Genomic DNA, 24,624 nt, shown 5'->3' on the forward strand with positions numbered 1-24,624 from the left:
GCATCGTGTGTAAGGGATAAGGCGAATATAATATTTCGTTTCTTGCGTTATTCAAGTTGGAGGATATAGCCCCAATGTTTTGCCCATAAAAGCGTCAATGTTTCTGTAACGTTGGCTCAAGCAACGAGTTTTCATTCATCTGTTCAACTGTCAGGACTCAATGGGTTTATTTATAGAATGAAATGCGTCTATTTCCTTTCATGGAACCTCACTTGAGATTATTCTTGTTACAGAAGAGGAATAGGAGAAAGATGGAATAATGCAACTTTTAATTTCCTACTGTACTTACTTATTGTTGTAGTGTTACAGTATGGGAAATAAACGACGTACTGTTATACAAACTTGAGAAGAGAGCTGGGCGGGTTATATTGGTAGTACATGTTACGGTTTCTTCTCGCTTCCTTCTTTCACGTCAATGGGCTATCTATGGATTTACTTATTAATTATTTTGTCGCTGTTCAGACATTTAAAATAATGAATGGTTTTCACCTGATTATTTACAGTTTCCACGTTTTTAGATGTATCATTTCAATACTCGGAGTTCTGGCAACGCTGATTTGTACATTCCAACTTTTCAGATAGTACTTCTACAATCGGATATAGTATTCCTTCATCTATATAGGAATACCGAAAGTTTGCCACAGTTCAAAGCGCAGTTACGTAGTTTTGTAAATGATAAGTTTAAGAAAAAAGGCTTCGATTAGATTTATTTGATATTGTTAACTTTCGTATTATTTTGTATTTTCTTATCTTTGCACTCGGAAGTCTCTGATGTAAATATGATTTCAAAATGGCAGAAAAATGTAAAATATGTAAACTATTTACAACCTTGATACACATAAACGTCGATCTCGTCATCCCTGAGAGAGAGAGAGAGAGAGAGAGAGAGAGGAGAGAGAGAGAGAGAGAGAGAGAGAGAGAGAGAGAGAGAGAGAGAGAGAGAGAGAGAGAGAGAGAGAGAGAATCGAAAAAACCTATGGAATATACTTGTTTGAGACCAAACCTGCTAAAATCACCTTCAGCTTTGCTATTTCAATACCAAATACAGTTTTAAATTACCATATAAAATGCTTACTAAATAACCACATTGTATACTCTATGTTCCTGAAGGTATAAAATAAGAACAAGTTTTTTCACAGTATTTATTAATTTTATTCACGTCATCACAATCTGAATATTTAATGGTACTGCACTCAATGGAACTTTCATGCCAAATTTCAACCAGCATCGGAAGTGATTGTTGTAGTGATATTTTTACCAAGATCGACAAATAAAAATAATAAAAATATCAGAATTGTTTATCTCATTCTAACATGCAATGTATGTATGAGAACATTTGTAGGGATTTACAAACCTAATTTCCAATCAATACAACGAACTATTTCTGTATTTTTTCACGTCAAAAATTCCGAAAAAACCTTCACAAAAACACAAAATTGAAGATATTTCTCTGAAGCTAGAGCCTCTTATGTTATATAGAGAACTTTTTGACATATGTGTTGATGAAGGAGGACATCTTTGACAACCATTCCAGGCTAGCCTGACCAAAAATGGCAAAAATAGCTGCAAAAATACTTGATTACATATGTCATCATAATTTTGACATATTAAATTAAGATCATCCATGGGAATATGTCTGCTAAATATCAAAGTTATCAGACGAGTATTTTTTGAGAAACAATTATTTAAACCAAAATGACAAAAATTTCCCCCTAAATATAAAATTGTGGATATCATTAGACTTTCAATACATCACATTTCAATTAAGCTTATGAACCTATATACCAAATATCAAAGCTATGAGTAGTTTTTTGACCAAAAATTTGGAGAAAATGCCCAAATATTACCAACAAGAGAATTTCACTACAATTTGGATAAACTTGACTATAGTCATCCCATGGAACATGGATACCAACTTTCAAAGCAATCGGACAAGCCGTCTCAGGGAAAATTTTTTGACTAAACACTGAAAAAAAGCAAGTCATTGACAATGACATAGTCCCCACTTGTAATAGGAGTATTAGTCTTGATGGGGCAGGGAAATGTGGTCATTAAGAAGTATCACTGGACTGTATATGTTGAGATCTATGGGCACATAGGTCTATGTCGTTGTTCCCAATTTGAAACGCATGAGGCATGTCTAAGTTGTGGTTCTAAATCGGGGAAAAAGATCAGACCTCTAGCTGTATTGGCCAGCCAAGAAATACATATGTGCATAATAAATGAGGTACAAGATGTGACATCTTAAGGTCTAACATCCTATCAAAATTGGAGGGTATAGAACTTGCAGTTGCTGAGTTATGCATATATATATATATATATATATATATATATATATATATATAATATATATATATATATATATATGTGTGTAATCAAGGTCAAAGGTCATCGAGGTCACGTGACATTTTCAAAAAAAATTGTATTGCTAATTAATCCCTACATGCCAAAAATCAGACCTCTAGCTCTATTCGCTTGCCCAGAATTAGATATGTGCATAATTAATGAGGTACAGTATGTGCCGTCATAAGGTCTCCCATCATACCAAATATGAAGGGTGTACCATGCGTGGCCACGTGTGGTTACTGAGTTATGGACAAATATGTATATTTCAGGTCAAAGGTCATTGAGGTCACATGACATTTTATCAAAAAAAATTGTATTGCTAAGTTATCCCTTTATACCAAAAATCAGACATCCAGCTCTATTGGCTCGCTCAAAAAATTAGATATGCGCATAATTAATGAGGTACAATATGTTGCCTCATAAGGTGTCCCATCACACCATATATGAAGGGTGTAGCACTTGTGGTTACAAAGTTATGGACAAATATGTATATTTCAGGTCAAAGGTCACTCAGATCACATGACATTTTGTCAAAATATCTGAGATATCTGCGTGAACGGATGGACGAACAGATGGACGAACGGACTGACATGACCCAATCTATAAGCCCCCTTGACTTCATCCGGGGGGACTAAAAACTGTGTCACTCCATCCTTTTTGCAATATGAATACGATGAGAAATTAAATTTTGATTTTCTTGGCCTTATACATGGAAGTCTATGTAGAACTGCTTTATACATGGGAGTCTATAGAGAGCTGCCTTATACATGGGAGTCTATGGAGTTGTAAACTAAAAAGTCCTCTAACACGGCCAAATTTGATCGCATTGTGAAACAAATCGACGTGCATCTGTATGGGGTAGGGTACTGTCCTTGTGCAAAGTTTGAAAGAAATTGACCAGGGCATGTCTGAGATATCTGCGTTAACGGACGGACGCACAGACGCACGGACGGACGCACTGACAGACTGACAGACAGACATGACCCAATCTATAAGTCCCCCGGGACTTCGTCTGTGGCGACTAATAACCCCAAAAATGCAAACATACATATTTCACCTCAATTTGTACACTCCTTACTCTGTAACTTACTTAGTATACCTAAAGGAACCTGCGTACACCACGTTTCAACCAAATATGACCTAAGGGACCGTCTCAGATTGTCGCAGAAGTTCAAGAAACGAAATTCCTTCGTTTAGATCAAAACCCCCTCCCCCTCCCCGTAAACGAAACTTCAAGAGTGCGAAATGTTCATGTCTGCCTGAGAGTATAATGTTGCATTTTGCTATAGCTACTTAAGACGTATTCCCCTTGCCACATTACAATTAAAATAATCGATCAGATTTTAGTACTAACAGGGCATTTTACCGCATTAAAAGTTTCATTTTATTTTACTTTCCCTTTTTGCATCTCCTGTGCTGTTCATTGTCTTTGCGAACACGCAATTTATACTTGGTAGGGGCGGTAAATAAGCAAGAAACTTTGACAAGGGGGCCCAGGCACATTCAATCATATTAAAACGACTATGACCAGGTGCATAACAATTAAGTGAGAATAAAGACATCTAGTGGTGAGAGCAGACGCTTATATATATATAAATAGCACATTTTATAAAGATGATACTTTTTGTCTTTGTATAATTTGATGAATGAAATGTTTAGGATACAATGTTACTATCGGTAGATTGTGTTTGGGGCACAAACGAGATGGAATCAGGTACAAATTTGTTGGCACGAGTGTGCAGTTTTTCTTTAATTTAAAATAAACACACGAAAACTTGTGATCAAAAAATAAAAGTGCGAAGGTGAAGTTCACTAATTGAATGGAGGTCAAACCCCCTCCCCCCTAAACGAATAAATTTCGCTTTTTGAACTTCTGCGACAATCTGAGACGGTCCCTAAGGTTACAGACTGCTGCATTTTTCCTTTATTCCCCTAATTTGCATACTTTTTGCACTGACATTTGAACATATTCTCAATTACACCCCTGGGTGCACCTGTACGTGAAATGCTAAGATGGTAGGTGCTGCGGTTTAGGAGTTTCTAATCTTAATTGACATACATACACACACACACATGCACACACACACGCACACAAACACACATACAGACATACATACACAGATATGCAAATAAACTGATTCATCTTATAAGATAGCCTCTCATTCATTTTATACATATACCAAATGTGAGGTAAAAATGTTTCTGTTTCCTGAAAACCATGGCTTTTTGAATTTAAAAAAACCTGAAAATCTTAGAGAAATTGCAATAAATTTGCCTGTTTCATTGAAAAATTCAACAAGTGAAATTCCACACTGAAAGATCTACATCTGTACATCATTTTTTAGGAACTATGCTACGACGTGTTATCAAATTTGATGCAGTATTTCTTAACTTATTACGCTTATAAGTAAATTTCATTAAATATGCAAATTAGACCTTAATTATCATGATACCGGTAAATGTCTTTGCACACTATTACAGGACTAGATTTTGTAAACTTTGCAGAATTTCTAAACACATCTTAATTATGAAAATTCATCAAATATGCAAATGAGCAATTAATTGACTTAACACTGCTTAATGCCATTGCACATATGGGAGATCAACATCTGTACCACATTAGTCAAATTCGATGCAGGATTCCTTACATTACACTTATCATAAATATTCATTAAATATGCAAATTAGCAATTAATTGACAAAATACTGATGTAAATCTTTGTCTGTTATCAGAGTTGTGTGAGCAACACCAGTACTAAATTTCATCACCATCTTTCTAGAAACCTAGCTTTTTCAAAATTCACTAATCATGCAATTTAGTACTAATTATTCACGCCACGCCAAAAACAATGGTTTTGCATATGTATTTCATAGTTTTATGTCCTTGTACCAAGTATGAGAAGAATTGGCTCAGGCATGTCTGAGATACCTGCATGCACAAATGCACAGACTCATGCAACCATAAGTCCCTCACTGAACTTACCTCCGTGGGGACTAAATGTGTGTACACAATGCAACAAGACCTCTAATATGTGATATTTCTTTGAAAAAATATCATATAGAAAATATAGTTTTACTGTACATAGAAAGATAACTGATATTTTTTTTGAGAATATACATTTTCATGACACGTAAACGTTTACTTAAATTTTTCTTAAAACATTAATGCTTTCTATGATAAAATATGCATAATATCTCTGACACATTGAAATTGGTGGGATTCAAGATTGATCAACTTGCCATTTGGCAAAGTGTATGAATGTGATATTCAAGATGGCTTACATCTATTTGAATATATTCCAATACATTTTAAAAAACACTAGAGACACACATACCCGGTAGATCATCCTACGATATTATAGAGACAGAAATACATGTCATGCTGTATAAAAGCTTGTTAGGAGGTTTTATTTACCATTAAAATATCTGTATTACATTGTAAAAGAGTGATACACAATCAACCAAGTGTTCTTACATATGCAGGCCTTGGAAAAAACTAACTATACCGGTATTTTCCTTAATTACAAAGGTTACAAATGCAATGTAATTTGAACTACTGGAGGAATCAATTAAATCTTACATACGTGAGGAAGTTTCAAGTATACATCAGTGTACAGCTGATACAATGTCAATCCTGCCAATTGGGGATGAGATCATTATCCCATGTAAATCAGCATGCAGTATTGTGATAAAAGTCTTTACTATGTAACAAGAGAATTTCACAATACACAGCTTTAATACTTGGCTGCATATTTTTACAGGCATACCAATGGGAACATGAAGCCTAAGACTGATCATTGTACATAATCTGAAATATTCTGAGGAAATGATGCATCATACCTATAGCTGCATAAAATAGGTTCACAAAGTTTTCTATTCTCTTACTTTGAATACTTTGAATAGGTCCACTAGACCTATTCAAAGTATTGGTTGTTATGTTGTAAAGTTGGTTGTAAAGTGACCTAGTGACTGACAGAGCCCTGCTGTGGAGTCCAGAGAATAACTATGTGTGACAAATATGTTGGTATGTACCTGTCGGTTTCAGTGAGTGTTTTTCCAAGGATTTGGAAAGGTGGGACACTGTGATCTATGATGGTTAAAATAGGGGGGTCACTGAGTGAGTGAAGCATAGCAAAGTCACTGAGGAAGAAATGTAGTGGAGGGATTTTTCCAATGACAATTGATGTCATGAATACATTCATTTCTGAACAACATGGAACTCTCTTTTAATGGTTTGGTAGCATTAAAAGTTCTCATTTGTAAGCAAGTGAATGGCAGCAGATAGAGCTCAGCTGTGTTATGTAGAGTGTAGAGACTATTTCTGACACTTATTGATGAAGAGGGTGGAAATCTTTGCTAGCTCATTTCAGGACAGCTGTAAAAATTCACAATGTCACATTAAGATCATCCCTAAGAACATGTCTGCCAAATATCAAAGCTATCAGATGAGTAACCAAAAATGGCAAAAATTGACCAAAAAATACAAAAATTGAAGATTTCATCAAATTTCAATATATGACACTAAGACAACCCCTAGGAACCTGTATACCTAATATCAAAGGCATATCACACAAGTAGTTTTTGACAAACACATTTTTTGACCAAAAATGGCAAAAATAGCACGAAAAAACAAAATTGCAGATTTCGTCATATATTCAATATATCATATTAAGTTTATCTGTAGGAACCTGTATACCAAATATCAAAGCTGTCAGATGAGCGGTTTTGATGAAATAAAGTTTTGACCAAAAATGACAAAAAAATTCCTTAAAATACAGATTTGCATATATCATCACAATTTGAACAAATCTAAGTTGGGTTATCCCTAGGGATCTGTATACCAAATAATAAAGCTGTCTGACCAGCGGTTATGAAGAAGATTTTTTACCAAAAACGCCTTTTTTGGCACTAATTTGGATATTTTCAACAATATCAAAAAATTGAAAAAATTGGTTTCTCAAAATCATATAAATCATCTACACAACAAATATCAAATCAGTAAGTATGGCGGTTCTCAAGATATTTGAGAGGACGGACGCCTCACAATTAGACATACATATACATACATACATACATACATACATACAGACGGACGCCGGACGGATACCCATCCCAATAGCTTCTATAGACTATAGTAGCTAAAAATAAGCTCATTCACACTAACTGCAGAGCTAAAATAGAATTTAACCATTTGATTCCATGTCTGTTCTTTTTAAAGTTATATTCCTTGGAATACAAGTAAACAAGTAATGATAACATATATACTTGTAAATCTCTATTTTTCATAAGCTTGTCAGACTGCTAAAGGTGTGCTTGTGATTTTCTGATAACATGAATTTTTACTTATTGCAAGCAATAGTTTTGATCTCCAAAGCAAACTTCAGATGTAGTTTTTAGCGTTTGCTCTTGATAATGGAATGGGACTTAATGTACTGTATTCATGAGTTAGTCCAATTTGCAATAATCTGCAACATAAATGTGTACCCTGTGTACCCTGTCCACAATTGACATTGCCTGAAATCCATATCGCACAAGCTTGAAGATATATCTCAGGGCTCGAAATTAACTTTTTTGCCTGGTAGTCCCATTGGGCTACCATTTTCTGAAGTTGGTAGCCTAGCGACACAGTCTGGTAGTCCCTGCATGAATGAAGAGTTTTTTTGTAAAGGGTATTTTTATTTATATCGAGACAATGAAAAATTTATTTTGCATGATTCACCGGAAGTGAATTTTCTAGTCATTTGACATCATTACCTGTAGAGCATAGCCTTAGGAAACGGTATAGCATGTGTAGTGGATAATGGTGATGCCTCAAAGTTTGACGACCTATTCACACATACGCAGACTCAGCTTATATGCAAAGTTTTATGTTCACCATGACAACGACTTTTCACTCAGTACTTGTAAACATAACATGGCTAAAAATAGATTTGCTATGAATTTCAGGATGACAACTCGGTACAGTCATGTTCCAAATACTTTCGTGGCTATTTTGGCAATTTTGTATATATTTCTCCACGATAGTACACTATCATGGGATGATCTCTTACACTTCGGAAAGCGTAATTTGGCAGCTTTTCTTTGCAGTTTGAATAATTTTGTGTTTAATTGTGATTGTAGCATTGTGATTAAATAACTATGAAAATGAATTTTCATTGGCCATGATTTCCTGAGCCTGTCATCCCGGTTCAGATAATGATATTTTATTGAAAGTTTGTCGCAAAAAAACTTGACTGCACTGTCGCCTCTTAATTTGCATAATAAAGTCATAGTATGGCCTTATTATGTCTATATAGCTGGGTTGACTGTATGAGCGTCGGTCATCTCAAAGCGATCAACATGTCGTCCACTAAGTAATTTCATGTCCTTGGCTTTGGTAGTCCGTGTGGACTACCATTTCATGGGTTTTGGTAGCCCAAGGGAAAAGTTGGTAGTCTGTGGACGCGGGACTACCGCTAATTTCGAGCCCTGTATCTCCTTGGAAGCCATCATTGTTACAGCCTGGGGGGGGGGGGTCAGAGGAATGTGAAGGGGGTCACTCAAAATATTGAAAGCTATAAGGGGGGGTTACTCAAAATGTTGAGAGAAAGAAGGCGGTTATTCAATTTTGGTGCAAAATGTATTGAAACACGTACCTCTCCGATTGCACCACTTCACACATCAATTTCTACAAATTTTACTCAGTAAGATACACATTGAAAACACCTCTGAGATTACGCCAAACTGCACCAATGCACACTACAATTTCTCAAATTTTTCCATGCAAGGGAGAGGAGCAAGCCCGTCGGACACTTTCCCCATCAGCCTTCCGCATGTTCTTCAATCAGTACTTTCAAAGTCTACCCTATCAGATATCCCAGTGAGGACCCTGTTATGATACCCATCCATATTAAACAATACTGTATGTGGTTGTATACTGGTTATAGTGTGACCTTTGACATATATGTTTTGTTGTGACTTTGGATTTCATTATGTTTGTTTCACCTTTTTCAACCGTCATGAGATAACCAATGACTATCTAGCAGGGTACGCCAGGATTTGAATGGTCTTTACTATTGCTGTATTTATGTAAATTATGGAAATACATGTATTGAAATTTAAGTTTTCAAAAGTGAGTGTGTGGAGGGAGGGTAAGTCAAAATTTCCATGTAAGAGAGGGGGGTTACTCAATGGTTTGGGGCAGTGTACTTGAAATTTTAGAGTTTCCGACAAAATTCCTCCAACATCCACTGCCCTCACCCCTAGGCTGTACATAATGACAGCTCCCAATGAAATTTGGGCTGCAGTAGCTGTATCTTTTTGATGAATTTTTAACAATTTTTTTAATATCAGCTCTAGTTTCTTGTTCTTCTTCTGAAAGCTTATTGGGAAACAAAGTACCTAATATATATCATACATGTACACATAGCAATGTTATTGACCAGTATATGTAAATCTGGGTCCTGATTGACATGTACACCTCTGGAGCAGAAAAAGTGATGATGGAATGTTTATAAAAAATCATCACAAGTGAAAATCAGCTACAGGTTCGTTATTATACTACAGAGATCACCATGATACTGAGGGGGAGGCATGAAATAATAATTGTGTTTTCTCAATGCTCTGAAAATTGAATTTTTCCTCTCTTTGAGCTGGACTACCTTAAACAGTTCTGTGTACTAGCTGTAATATGATGATGCTTAGTATTGCGGGTTATATCTGTTAAGTTGCCCACTGTTTGTCTGTGGTAGGTGTAGTGGTTTAGGAGTTTTTGATCCTAACATACATGTACAATCTGTGTGCTGAGCAGTGTAAGGGTTCACGTCTGTCCACCATACTGACTAATAGGAAATCCTCTACCAAATGGAGGTGCAATCCCACTGTCTTCATCTTGAGACAACTGTCCCTGGTAGTTGGTTCCTTTCTTTGCGTGGTAAAATGCTGCCTTAAAGTCAGTTTTGGATTACCTTGCTTCCTCTTCTGCATGGATATACACACCTGTTCCCTAACATAGTAATAATAATAAACTCATGGAAGACAATCATGGACCAATCATGGAACATAAAACATATAATTTCTCTTCACAAAAAGTTAGTTTATTTGTGTGTTAAATATCAAAGAATTCTTGTGTAAAAAACAAAACAAATAAATTTATTTTTCTCTCCGCTATATGCATATTTCTCTAACGTAGACATCTCAACCACACCGTTTTCTTCTTGCTCAACCAATGTCCTGCGCAGTTTAAGAATGAGAATTGCTGTAACATGTATGCTGTGTATAGTATCTGGATGGATTAGTGTTAAGCTGATGCACCTACATAGTTGCTGCTGGCAATGTCAATTAAAATACAGAAATGTATCAGTGAACCTGTGTTTCTAATTAGTATTCTTGTAATCGTAAACATGCTAGCTATATAAAGACAACTAATATAAAACACTTTGTGCAAGTTACAAGATACCAGTTCCAGCACATCTTTGCAACAACCACTTGTGTATATATACTTGGGAGTAAGGACTGAAAAGGAAAAAACTTACCTGTTGTTTGATCATTTCCATTCATCTTTCATTGTAAATGTCATGGCAAAGTCCTATCCAAAGCCCTCCACTTTGTTCTTTACTGCTCTTTGTCAAGGCAATGGTATTTCTCATCCTTGACATTGCAGCATTCATTGCTGATCCTGAATTGTAAACAGATAGACTCATGATTACTAACTCTTTAAATGACAATGATAACCGGAATGATTAAAATACATTTGATGATGGGATGTTAATGAATTGCAAACACTCATAATGTCCTTAACCCTAATGATGATAAGCATTACACACATGTAAACATTCTAAATAAGATGACCCAGGTCTATCCACAATACAATTACTCAGCATCGCAGGTGACCCCGGTCAACCATCAACAAATACATGTACACGCTATGGAGATGATCCTGGGCAATCCAGAATACAAATACAGGTACACATTATTGAAGATGACCCAGGCCTATCCTGAATACAATTACAAATACAGGTACAGTGTTTTTATTGAAGATGACCCAGGCCTATCCTGAATACAATACAATACAATATAATACAATACAATACAGGTAAACATTGTTGAAGATGACCCAGGCCTATCCTGAATACAATACAATACAATACAATACAATACAATACAATACAATACAATACAATACAATACAATACAATACAATACAATACAATACAATACAATACAATACAATACAATACAATACAATACAATACAATACAATACAATACAATACAATACAATACAGGTAAACATTGTTGAAGATGACCCAGGCCTATCCTGAATACAAATACAGGTACACATTATTGAAGATGACCCAGGCCTATCCTGAATACAATACAATACAATACAGGTAAACATTAATTGTTGAAGATGACCCAGGCCTATCCTGAATACAATACAATACAATACAATACAGGTAAACATTAATTGTTGAAGATGACCCAGGCCTATCCTGAATACAAATACAGATACACATTATTGAAGATGATACAGGCCTATCCTGAATACAATACAGGTACAGACTGTTTGTATTGATGATAGACATTGGTCATCTCCCATTATGTATTCTACATAGGCCTGAGTCATCTTACCTGTACATACTGTGTGCATGTATGCGTATTGTGGATTGGCCTAGGTCATCTTCCATTGCATATATTATGTGTATTTTGGATATGTCTGTGCCATCTTCCATACCATGTGAATGCATTTGGATTGAGGATAGGCCTGGGACATATTCCATATCATGTGCATGTAGGCCTGGGTCATCTTCCATACTGTGTACATGTATTTGTGGATAGGCAGGGGTCACCTTCTGCCATGATGTGTACCAGTACTGAGTAACACTGTATTGTGGATAGGCATTGGTCATAATATTTGCATGAAGATATTGCCAAGGATATTGTCCAGTTGAATGTTTACCACGCTGAACAACAAGCAGCACACTGCGACATGCTAAGTCGTGTTCGATTACAAGTAAGCAAAAACGATATTGCACAGGTTGTCCGCAGAGTTGCAGGATAGGACTAGTTACAAAAAATGAAATTGTACCAGGAATAGTTTGTTGAATTTCCATGGATAGTGTTTGAATAAGAGAAGAATCAGTTTTTTTTTTCTGTAAGACATCAAGTGGCCATTATAGGAAAAAAATTGTGAGACTGGAACGAGAGTGACGCTTTCTCACAATTGGTGAGAATCTCTTAATTGCCATTCTCACTGCTATCGGTGAGAATAGTTTAATTCTCACCATTGAGCACTGAGAAATGCACTTCTTGATGAGATAATAGATTCTCACCGATGGGAATGGAAATTCTCACTAAGCACTGTGAGAATGGTAATTTTTACAGTGAGAATCAACCAGACTAATCATTCACTGGTGAGAATCAACCAGACTCATTGTTCACTTGTGAGAATTAACCAGATTGTTTCACACCAGTGAACAACAAGTCTGATTCTCACCAATGAATGGTGAGTCTGGTTCATTCTCACCTTAAAAATTACCATTCTCACAGTGCTTAGTGAGAATTTCCATTCTAACTGGTGAGAATCTATTATCTCACCAAGGAGTACATTTCTCACTACTCATCGGTGAGAACTTTTGAATTCTCACTGGTAGCTGTGAGAATTGACAAGAGATTCTCACAAATTGCGGGAAAGCTTCACTTTCTCTCTCCAGTCTCGCAATGTATTCCTATACACCCAGTTTGATTTTGAAATTAAAGCATTCATTGTTTGGACTACCAATAGAAAGAGGCGACTGTTTACACCTAGTGTACAAAATGTAATTACCTGCAGTACACCTTCTCAAAGTGAACAGTTGGTTTAAAAATTAGATTGGAGAACTGAAAGCACTTGATGACTGAGGCAGAAGGGAAAGGGTAGAAAGGAAACATCTTGAAGTTACCCTGTAAATAATGCAATACTTATGATACGTCTTGATACATTTACAAAAGTGCAAGTCACATAAGTGTGAAGCACACGGGAAATAAAATTTGTTGTGAATCTTATAAAGAAAGCAGTTTGTTCCATAAAAAATAGTTGTTTATTTTCATTGCCACTAACTATCTGTGGTTCAGGATGGTCCTACTTAAATTTGAAAATCACAAATGTCCCATGGACCTGGTAATGTATTACCTTGAATGGAAATGATTATGGGACCAGTTTAATGTCATATTGTTACTGTAGCAACTGATAGGACCTGAGTATACAACTGTCAGTTGGCCAAAATCACAGATGAAATTATATGTAATTTGGATGGCTATAGTTCTAGCTAGTCAATGTTGGTCTCAACAGAATGGCTTAGTGGTAAATTTAGCCAGTGGAAACACTGAACAGGATATATGTAAGTACAAACCTGTGCCACAGCATGGACCCACTGCCTTAGGAAAGTAAATATATTGATGAAAAACTCCCTCAATTCCATAGGGTTTTTGCACTGCATTGATGACAACACCACCATCTCTGTTCAGTGTTGGCTGTTTGCATAGCCACACACTGTGTATTTGCTTTGCAATGGAGGATGGTATTGTCACCATGTTGCTTTTCACCTGGTTGTCAGACCAGTATCCAATGACAATGGGACGCACTGCCTCAGTAAGGGAAAAGAAAACATTAACAAGGATGTAATGTAAATATTATCTCCTGCAAATTGCTGACATTACTTTACACATCAGTTCATTCTAAAACATGGCTTTTTATATTCATTAAGATAAGAAAACTTGATTGTTTATGACTTCTGTAATTTTAATTAAACCTTTCATCACTGGTATAACTTTGCACCAAACCCATTGTAATCACTGATGATTGTACACCTTTTTAAAGAAAAAAGGTACATAATGTAGGTCAAGACGTGCATTCAAGCAAGTAGCAATAAATTCATTTATACATTTATTTCAAGGGAAGACCAACGAGAACTAGTCACATTAACAGGCTCCATAAAATATACATAAAATATGAATGCATGAAGTACAATAAAACAATAAACAACACACAACAAACTATGTGAAACTGTTAAAAATATGTACAAATTTAGGCATGACATTCTGACCAGGCATCTGAAACTTTGACAAGATAAAGTGTTGTCAATGGCAGGGTTGGAAATGCACACATCAAAGTAGCCATACATCTTTGAAGAGCTAAGTACCTAAAAACATTGAGTTTTATACTGTGAGTCTAAAAAACAGTGCGAGTTCTAGTATTTGTAGTTTACTGAGGAACATCAAAATAACATGAAACATGATTGGGGACAATCATACATATTATTAAAATATTCATATAAAAATATAGTATATAAAAACAATCTTCGATGATAAAGAGGCTAAAGGTTAAAACACTTGCAGAATTCTTCATAATTATTTAGGATGCTATGTTTGAAACAAAGGAACTTCATGAATTTCATTTGCACTTGCTCTATTTTGTCCTGTTGATTTTTTTGCCAAGGAGACCACACTACAGTACAGACACATATTCTAAATTACTTACATGTATTATATAAGTTATGTACAGAGCGTCAAGGGAGTTGATGTTGAAGAAAGAACTACAACTCCGCCAAATATAACCGAGCATGCGAAAAGCTTAACTGATAATGAACAAGATGTGCAGGAAATTAAAATAAAAAATGACTAAAAATTTAAAACAAATCTTACCTGATGAAGGATTTGTAAAAGATCAGTTGTCAATCTTTTGATTCTTGTTCCTTCTACGTTCCACATACATATACCTCTGAGGCTTTACGACCAGGTTACATGAGGTATACTAATGAATCATGGTAATCTCCAGTCCTGTGAAGTATCAGTAAATTTCACAATTGCAATCACCTTCCCTGATTTTTGTAAACACGTACGGCCCCCCATCACAGCTCTGCTCGGCTCCATACCCAAACCGGGTATTTGATTCCGCTCTTGCGGAAAAATTGTAATTTGTCAATAAGATTGTTTCCAGAGAATGTTATCGTAGGAATTATAACAAAAGATGATTCATTCACTGGCAAATTTTTAGTAATTCTGGGTAAGAAATACATATGGCACCATTTTACAAGTGGTATAGCCACAAACTGATGACGTCAAATCGCCGTACACAAAACACAGATGCCTTGTAATTACGGCACTGTGTATTGTGTATGGTGATTTGACGTCATCAGTTTGTGGCTATACCACTTGTAAAATGATGCCATACATATATGATTGCAGAAGATGGCATAGAATACCAAGGATTCGACAATTTACAATAAGGGTACAAGAAAGAATAACGGTAGGAAAACATTATTTTATGATTCAGCGGTGAGAATAAGAACAGATTCTAACTAATTGCGAGAAAGCGTCATTTTCTCGCTCGAGTCTCACAATTTTTCCCTATGATGCTGTACGTGCACCACAGACGTTCTGTTGAGTGGATAGTTTGTAAAAGTGGAGTTTCCGCTACGTTCCGACGTTCTCCTCCATAGCCTTATCAAGGCTACAGAACAGAACGTCCGAACGTAGCATAAACTACACTTTTACAAACTACCCACTCAACAGAACGCCTGTGTTACAGACAAGCTGCAGTACAGTAGCTCGCGCTCGAGGTATTTGGGTCGGACGGCAAAACGTGACCTCGAGCCACTGTGCAGTTACACACACTGCCACACCAGCAGTGCCACGCAGAGCTAAAGCGGCAGCATACTGATACCATGGAGGTAGTACCTCCATGCTGATACTTACGTGGAAGAGAGGACTTCGCCAGTCGACGAAAATACGTGATCATCAGCTGCTCCCCTACAATGGTGAGACTTGGCTGCAGTACGATGTAACAAACACAACTCATACGCGATCGCGTGGCCGCGCATTGAAGTGACTTGGGGATTCCTCGTACAGCCTCCGGTCACCGGGGTGACCCAGGCCTGGGGGTGACCGGGCGTTTGTGACAATAGGGCCGCTTTACACAGGCATATCCTTCCATGACAAGCAATCAAGTACGCCATTCTTGGCTTTATTTTGACAATACATCAAAGAAACTCGATGTACAAATTTTACAGAATGCTTTATAAAATATAAGCAACACTCCTAACACATTACGCTTTCAAGTGTAGTGTTAATCTAGCTTCGCTACACTTCGCTACACTTGTTCTCATTTGCATACAACTTCCACCTCGCTTCTTGAATTAGATGTGTGCTTTCCCTTACCGAAATGACAAAGTGAAAACTAGCTTCTAGCATGCCAGATTGATAAACAGTTCATGATAGTTGGAAATCAATATGCCTAAAAGATATTTACAAATAGCTACTGAAGTGTTTAAGCCCAGGGACACTTCTGTTCGTGCTGTGTATACATATACCATACATGTTATTTTTTTTGCATTCATGTTTGAAACGGGTAAGTCTGAGAGCGGATTTCAGGCCATGCACTGTTTACATGAGATAAATATGTTTATACCGGTATATGCATATTGCTGACTTGGTTTTTTTTTTCTGAAGTGCAGTTTTATAAAATAAAGCACATCTTATCTGTAGAAACCTGCATATATCTATCAGACTTGTAATTTTTGAGAAACCCTTTTTCGACGAAAAAATTGTAAAAAATTCCCAAATTACAAAATTGTAGATTTCGTCATCGTTTGAAAGACTCATCACATTTTTATATCCCCATTAACCCGCATACCAAATATCAAAGCTATAAGGCAAGTAGTTTTGGCGAAAACAATAGTTTGACCAAAGTTTGACCAAAATTAAATCGCATATAACATTGATAATTTTGAGTGGTAACAAAAATGTCATCTTTGTTTGTAAACATTCATTGTTTAAATTTACGACACATATTTACGAGCACTGGACCAATAAGATCTTCATGTAGATTTGGTTTTTGTTTTCAACATCGAGTGACTTGAAAGCAGTTACTGTCAGAGTCGAAAATACCATGTGGTTAATTGTCAGCCCTACGACACAAACAAATTGAGTTTCAGTAGGGATATTCAGTCGTCGATAGAGCCACGGTCACTCTACGTTATAGCATGGAGGTAGAAAGAGGGGGCTTACTTCCGGGTTTACAAGAATGCCTCGCTGCAAAACTAAAGTTTGCTTAAATTATATTCCCTTAACGAAGAATTAGTTTCTAGTAGTCTTTAAAAGCATCTTGAGTAACTTTCACGAAATATTTCAAGGATGGACGCACGAAATACATTAGATTTGTACTTACTCTATGCTCATAGTACAGCTCTGAGCTGCGCGATTGAATGAGTCTATCAATAGTATCAAGGGTACACAGCTGACTCCGTGTCAAAGGTAAGTCATGTGATGTCAGAGGTCATTAAATGAACACCTTAAAAACGCTTGTTTTTGTTCTAAACAAAGAATCGTAACCGTAATTGTCGTATAAATTGTGTGCACAGACATTTCAATTAGTTGCCAAAAATCCAACGAATCGAATCTTCTGATCGCAAGTAAAACGGGGTCGACGCTTGACTTCCGTTATGAACCAGAACGAGGCTTGATCAGTTTGAACGTCAATTTGACATCTATGGAAGACCGGTCACGACATGCGACATGCGACCTGCGACTTCAAAACTGCGACCTGCGTCCTGCGAGTTTGAAACATGCGACCTGCGACTTCGGCATTTAGACCTAGGTGTAACCTGCGACTTCACAACAGCGACCTGCGTGTTTGTCAAACTGCGACCTGCGACTTCACAACTGCGACATGCGACAACAACACGTAAACGTTTCATGGTGTTTCCTCAGTATTAGATTGGAGGCGTCTTGCGTGAAGTTTAATCCTTTGAGCGCCAAAGTCTATTTTTGTCCCCTATATAATAAACCCCTGTCAATTTTTCTCAAATTTTTGCAAAAATTTTGGGAAAAACCTATAGCCAATGAAATGTGATGTCGATTTGGTCCAAAATTATCAAAAAATTACAAAAATTCATACAATTGGTAAAATTTTGCACTAAAATTTTGGTGGGAGAAAATTACAGCGCTCAAAGGGTAAAACGTGGAAAGGAGATTTAACGTTCAACATCGATCAATTAATAAGCCATTGCTTTCGCTTTGGTAAATCGTTCACCAAGTCTGGCAAAACTCAATTCATGTACACACCAGTTCAGTCATTTTCATCTGGAGAGAAATTTTATGACGGAAATGTTGACAGTACGTACTGTGTTAATGCATGGAAAATAATATGCTACGTGATAGGCATTTATTTGTCTATATTATAATTTCAAATTATTTTAGATATTCTTCGTCTGCCTTACTCGCTTCTTTCCTTATGTTATCGACAAACCTTTTGATTTTTAGAAATCTCTGGTATTTATCCTCATTTCACTGTGGTATAACCATTAGCTGTCTGTTTAATTCATCAGTTGCCCCCCCCCCCTGTATCATAACTAGTCTGCGTCGGTGTCATTGCAAACATTCGAATTTTCAGTTATCGTCGTTCATTTTCTAACATTTCCAGTTTTGTTCCAATTCTCCAGTGATTGATCATCGGATGTTGCCATCTTTTCGTCTAATTTCATTTTTACTTTTCGTCAAAAAATCGAATTGATCCACTTTTGTTCAGTTGGAAAATAAAAATATTCTTACTGGTTTACTTCGGACTACATTTGTCTACACAAATAACATATGCAAAGTAAAGCAGTCAAAATAATACTGATACAGAAGTGCAAACATATTTGCTAACCATGAATAGCCAGTGACCGACTTTCTTTATAGATAACGCGAGTTAAAACTGTAAACAGGACATCATTAAACCCTCCTACAATCCTATTTTCAGCCTAATATGTACATACTATAATATGTACATATTATTTTTTGTGTGTATATAATATTTTAGATCATGTGGGCAGAAAAGTTCCAGAAACTAACACTGATGTAGACGTTTTAAAACCCTATTGCTATTGCATTATTTCAGATCAGTTTGCCTTTCGTAAGAAGGAAAATAAATTTGTGCTCTTCGTTTGTGGAATTCTCTACCGTCACAGCTTCATGCACTTCTATCGCTGGTTGAATTCTTTCGCTGGCCGATTTTTGCGTAGGCCAGCGGTGCGAAAATTATTATCTGGTCGCGAGAATGCGGTAAACCGGCTGTTTTAATACAGTGCAATGGTGTCCCTCGTGTTTTTCAGGCTCGTGTTCAGAGCAATGTGCGAACAAATCAAGACTGATATCGCAGTTTGACAACACGCAGGACGCAGGTCGCTGTTGTGAAGTCGCAGGTTACACCTTGGTCTAAATGCCGAAGTCGGAGGTCGTATGTTTCAAACTCGCAGGACGCAGGTCGCAGTTTTGAAGTCGCAGGTCGCATGTCGCATGTCGTGACCGGTCTTCCATAGACATCAACATCAATTTGAACTGTTCAAGGCTGCCACGTAGACAGCTTGCTGCGAATCCGTAGCCTCTACCACTCGGGTAGGTTGGTCATCGGAGTGGTAGTTCTCCCAGCAGAACACGTCAAGGAGTGGCAGGGCTCGTTTCGCAGCAAGTAGACAGCTTGCAGCTGCCGGTGTCAGCTCCGTTGCTGTGTAATCGCTGTCATTTTTACACAAGAAATCATGACTTTGGTGTGTTGTGAGAACGATTCAGACGTCAGAAAATGAGTTGAGTCTGTAAAATACCATTGTAGCGGATTCCTCTGCATGTCCTGGAAGACTGGCGATTTGACTCTCGAGACGGCGTCACTGCATGAGTTTGTACCACCAGTGGTTGACACGAATTCAAATGTTGCTATGTAATGGCAGCAGAATGATGACAAAACCACCCTTGATGCCATCTACATTACTCAGGGTAAGTGTAGTTTTAGCCCTGCGGACAGGTTTGTGTGTTCCTGGCGTTATACGGCCACAGCCACAGCCCTGCAACGGTCTATGGAGATAACTGTGTTCTTGCAGCGAGATTCAAAATGGCGACCTCCATGGGCAAAGTGGTAAACAACCTGTCGAGTACGTTATGTTTCAGAAAACGAACGGCTTTGGACGTTAGAAGAAGTTCATCGCATCTTTTCTTGGGTCGGTTAGGAGGTAAAGGTAGGCAGGGAAAGGATTTTGCCCCGATAGAGCAGAATTTCGGCAAAAAGACCGTGTTTTTGTTGCGGTCCGGATCAGCCCCAGTTATCTCCATAGACCATTGCAAGGCTGTGGTGGAAGCCGTATAACGCCGAGAACACACAGACCTGTACGCAGGGCTACTGTTGCTAAATCATTTGTATTTCTGTGTTGTTATAAAATGCATTGGCAAAATTGAATTCAGTCAGACAGCCAAGCAAGAATTGTGGTTAATTTTTCTATGGTTGTAACTTGGGGGCAATTTTTAGCGTTTTTGGTCAAAAAAAAATCATTTTGTTTTGAAAATTTATATTCACGATCCTTGGGTTGACCTCTGTCAGATTTATTAAAATTGTGGTGATATTTATTTATCTGTGTTTTTAGCAATTTCTCTTATTTTTTTCCTCTGCTGCCTGAATTCAATGCTTATCAAACAGGCTACTTTCTCAGTTGTCATCTGTCCATCTGTCGTCCGTCAACAATTGCCTTCTCCTCTGAAACCGTAAATCCGATTGCTTAGAAATTTGATAATTATTCACTTGGCATGACTTCACTGCTCATGCAGGCAAAGTCAAATTCCAAAGCTGGCTATCACCACAGTAGAGGGGCTGTGCTATCACCATGTGTGTCGATCAAAGGCTGATGATAGGGGCAGAGTAGTTTTTGAAAGACAAGATATGACAATATTTCCTGAGAATTCATAAACTTAACAATAAATCAGGCTACAAAAATAACAAAATTGTAAATGGCCAATCATACATTTACTTTTTCCCGTAAATTTTTATATTTGTTCTCAATTTATGAACATTATGAGCGACAGCGAGAGCACAGTTGATAGGGGTTTTTTTTGTAGACGAAATATTTCATTAGATCAAGCACATTATTTATTTCAGTATACTAATGTATAACTGGACAGATTTCATTTATCAACAGTAACAATAGTGATTACACGTGTGAAGGACATGTTTTCAAACAATGCACAGTACTTTTTAAGGATTCTGTGGGGAGCAGAATATAAACATCAAATGGAACTATTACTAATCATGTGTTTATAATAATGTACTTCACCTTTTTTCTATACAGAGCTTTGTTTCACAAAAGTAAACAACTACGAGCTGGGTATCAAAGACTGACCCATAACCTTGAAGCATTAAATGGTAAGTAAAGTTCAACCTTAGGATTCCTAAATGAATAGTACTCTCAGTGAGTCTGTGCAACTCGAGCTTGGCTTAAGAGGGAGTTTTCCAGGGGTGATATTTACATATGTTCTCGCTTGAAGGTCAATTATTCCATTATAACTTGCGCAGATTTTTACAAATAAGATAAACTCTGTGGCAGAAGTTGCATTATAGGGCTTCATCATGGGAAAAGCTGCCAAGATTGGTGCTTCAATCAGGTCATATGGCAGGGACCATCTTCCAATGGGTATGGCATTGTCAGTAACGTTTACACCAGGCTTTGTGTATTACATAACTATTGTGTATTTTTTTTATTTGAAATTGTGACTCACCCCACTATACGATTATTTTTAATTATTTTGTTTATTATTTGTATATTGGGGTGGTCACAACTTTTAACCCCCAAAATTGCATTTCTCTGGCTGCATCATTTGTATGACTGATCCTCATTACCAAAAGTCAATTCCTAAGTTGGCGGCTTCTGTGCAAGTCCCTGCTGGGTCACTTTTCATTTCATTTACCACATTTACTATGCAAATACTCACAGCCTTGCATGAATGTGAGAGAGTGGACAATGCCATACCAATCAGAAGATGCACCCTGCCATATCATTTGATGAAAGCGCCAAGCTTGGTCTATTTTTCTCATCATTCAAAATAAATTTAGTTGATGAAGCCCGAAAATGCAACTTCTGCCACTATTTTTATCCATTTTTGTAAAAATTATCAAGTTATAAATGGCAAAAATGGCAATTCTTGAATAAGTGACCAAAAACAAATATTAAAAATCTTCTTTGGTGAACTCGCCTTTAATACAAAAACCTACCTTTTTCCTATGCTGCGTTCCAATTTGACTTGAGAATGTTCATGTAAATATGCAATGTGTACTCAATCCAAATGAGTGGACGTTACATAGTAGTCTGTGTATAATTTTAATTGAATTATACCAATAAACATTTACTTCACTTGAACCTTTGCAAATCATACAATATTGACTCATGAAGTTTAAATGAGGTAATAACATACTTGGATAAAATGTTCTGGCATATATACATTAAGATCAAGTACAGATCAATTTTTATGGCAACGTTTCTGTCTTATTCCGTACATGAATAACTTTAAAGATTCATTGACTTAATAAAGAGGGAAATCAACATTTTTTCCCGCGGGATAAATCATCTGAAAAAATAAATTTTGTTTTATGTCATTGATTCTACTGTCTATGGATATACTAGTTTGAAGGTATTTGCAATATGAACAGATTGATACTTGTACAACAAATCACATTGGATCATTCGCAAATTGAGGGTATATAATAGTTTCTTTATTTCTGACTGCATGCAAATTTCATTCTTCAATGTTTAATAGCTGTTGAAAGAGTCAAAATTGTCAGCTTTTAGCAATTCTAACATTTTACGTATTTTTTGTTATAAACTTAATAAGCTTTATATCTTACTTGATGTTTTTTATTTTTCCAGCTTATGCATAGGACAACCTCAAGATGACAGGTCAAGCAATAACTGAAACCATAACAGACAAATCACAGCGTACCCTTTTAAACAGAGCTCATGGTCATGGCAATATGAAGTTCTTGACTTTATGGACACTTGAACATTTTTTCAACTTAACAGTTTGATGTTGATTATGTTGATCAGCTTTTAAAGTCTGGTGGATTAAATTTAATTAATACCAAATTTTTTAGCTCTCGCATTATTTTTGTTTGTGCAGAAGAGTGTTCTGAAGTGGTAAGGTGATGGCAGTTTCTCAGCAGCAGTGATAAAAAAGTTTCAAGTTGTTGGGGTGACTATAATTCAGAGTGCAGAAGGTAGGTTGATTTTATAAAGCACAGCATTAGGAAATCTACCCAGCAGAGAGGCAGCTAATTGCCAGGCCGAGTGGCAGCTTACCTGTTAATCTTTCCAGAAGAGATCCAGAAAATCTTATCCTGGGCTCTCCGGGAAAGATTTTCCAGGAGCTCTTGTGCCCTTGAGGGACCTTCATGGAAGAGGAGAGATTCTTGATTGCCAACATGTCAGAGATGTGTTGCGTTCATGTGACAAACATGTTGCATTGAACAGCACAGATTTTGGGTGTAGCTGCCTGGATTTCAAGCCATACATGCTTCTAACATGTATTGTTCATGTTTTCAATACATAACGGAAAGTTAAAATCAATATGGTCAGACACATGTTTTGAAACCTGTAGGTAGCATGTATATGACACATGTTTCTTACAAGTAAGAAACACAATGTAAATGGGTGTCATTTCGGTAAGGGATAGCTTCACAAACATTACTCGGTAAAGCTCACATGCTCGGGAATCTTCGAAAAGATTTGGCCCCACTTCTTGGATGAATATATTCGGAATACAGTGACGAGGCGTCAATACTCCGCACCTCGGAGTATTCAATCACGGTCCAGTTGCAGCTTGTACAAGCAGAATGAACATGTTATCACAATCCGAAACCCGTCTTTGCGTATTTATATACCATGCAACGAGGTCATGTTTCAGGACTCATTTAGGTCATAGCTCAGTGTACAGTAGAGGGGGACAGCGTATTCTATGCACTTTAATTCAGAATATGACAGAGTAACACTGTTCTCCTCATCTTATTTCTTGTTTTACTAACTTCTACATAGTGAGCATTTATACAAAATAATGAAAATATTTGCTCTGAATTTGCACTACAAGTCACCTACTTAAAGTATGCTAAAAATACTGTTTATCACATTCTTTTCAGATTTCCCTGGTGATATATATCTTAAATTGCATTGCAATGATAATTTCAACTTTTATTTTAATCATAAGTCAAAATGTATTGTGAATTTATTTCGGGCAATTCCTTTAACAATTAAATTAAAACAATAACTACAGTAACCACAAGGGCTCTTCTATGTGGCACAAGACCACTAATTCATTTCCGATAGGCGACCATGGAAGCGTTACGTTGAGCTAAATTTTCCTACTTTAGAACATTCAGCGGCCAAGATCTCTACGACAGGTGTATAATCAGCCTTAGCTTGTGCACTGATAAAACTTTCGTGTGGGAAAGTCGCGACGGAAATGTTGACCTAGA

General features: G+C 36.8%; 3 long non-coding RNA genes across 3 annotated transcripts in view; 1 reads left to right on the forward strand and 2 right to left on the reverse strand.

Annotated features, from left to right (window-relative positions):
* The window catches only part of LOC139141812 (uncharacterized), a 550,434-nt gene that overhangs the window by 4,567 nt on the left and 521,243 nt on the right, over window positions 1-24,624 (reverse strand). The gene's annotated exons all lie outside the window — the stretch shown is intronic.
* On the reverse strand, window positions 9,972-15,121 carry LOC139141785 (uncharacterized). Its single transcript, XR_011554241.1, has 3 exons — window positions 15,009-15,121; window positions 10,860-11,002; window positions 9,972-10,330 (listed from the first exon to the last, which is right to left on the reverse strand). It is a non-coding gene; the product is annotated as an uncharacterized lncRNA (long non-coding RNA).
* Window positions 19,816-23,242, forward strand: LOC139141789 (uncharacterized). The gene is made up of 3 exons (XR_011554242.1): window positions 19,816-20,114; window positions 21,455-21,528; window positions 23,027-23,242. It is a non-coding gene; the product is annotated as an uncharacterized lncRNA (long non-coding RNA).

This window comes from Ptychodera flava, chromosome 1 (genome assembly GCF_041260155.1).
Source record: "Ptychodera flava strain L36383 chromosome 1, AS_Pfla_20210202, whole genome shotgun sequence".
NCBI lineage: Eukaryota > Metazoa > Hemichordata > Enteropneusta > Ptychoderidae > Ptychodera > Ptychodera flava.